The sequence below is a fragment of the Condylura cristata genome, unplaced genomic scaffold (genome assembly GCF_000260355.1).
Source record: "Condylura cristata isolate star-nosed mole 26May11 unplaced genomic scaffold, ConCri1.0 scaffold00034, whole genome shotgun sequence".
Lineage (NCBI taxonomy): Eukaryota > Metazoa > Chordata > Mammalia > Eulipotyphla > Talpidae > Condylura > Condylura cristata.
Window position 1 is genome coordinate 6,499,206 of NW_004567135.1, and position 928 is coordinate 6,500,133.

A 928-nucleotide genomic window follows, 5' to 3' on the forward strand; every position below is an offset into this window, starting at 1 on the left:
TATGATTTTTAAAAGTTTTAGGTGCATGCTTTATTTCAATAAAATATAACAGCAATAATAATAACAAACATATATGTTTAGTGCGTGCCAAGCCCTGTTTTTAGTGCTTTTAATATATGTTACCAGTGTCATCCTTATGATAACCCAGGAGAGGGCCTACCTATAATTTAAGCACATTTTACAGAGAAGGAAACTGAGGTTTAGAGAGGTCTAACTCTGTTATAGAAACAATCCTCAAGATGGGACTTCTGCTTTTAGGTCTCAAGCTCTTTCTGTGTCAGTGAGACCACAGAGGAGCAGGGCTGGCAGAAGTTAGTCAAAGGAGAAAAGGCTGGGATAGGCTGGGTGAGGGGTGTGGGCAGGTTCACCAGACAGTATTGTGTCTTTGAAATCACTTGAAAATACCCCTAGTGCTGGAAATGGGGCAACACATTTGACTAGGAAATGCCCCTTTTGAGGGAGAAGGTAAAAAATATGAGGAGGGTAAATGATATGATCTGATTTTTTAAAGATGTATTTATTTATGCATACAAGAACTGGGGTGCAGGCCAGAGGCGTGGGAGGTGAGAGGCTCCACCAGAGACAGAGTGGGGAGCAGGACAGGCAGATGGACTGACACGCTGCTGAGGGGAGCAGCAGGTGAGACAGGAGAGGTCTGCCACACCTGGCGGGTCACCTCCCTGGTCAGGGACTGCACTCTTGCTACCAAGTTCGCACATGGAGACAGGAAGAGGGGAAATAAAGCCACTCATGACTTTCCTCCCTTTCCCCTTTCCCTTCCTTCTGAACCTTGTGTGCCTACCTGGTTTACCAACACCTTGGCAAGCCATTTAACTCTGCTCATTGGAGTCAAGGTTCTTTGAGATCTGGAGCAGAACTCAGAGCTTCTGTGTTCCAGTGTGACCTGATCTTTGGGGGTCAGAACAGC

General features: G+C 45.8%; 1 protein-coding gene across 3 annotated transcripts in view; it reads left to right on the forward strand.

Moving 5' to 3' along the window:
• POU6F1 (POU class 6 homeobox 1) overlaps positions 1 to 928 on the forward strand; it is a 36,958-nt gene that overhangs the window by 14,207 nt on the left and 21,823 nt on the right. The window lies entirely within an intron of this gene.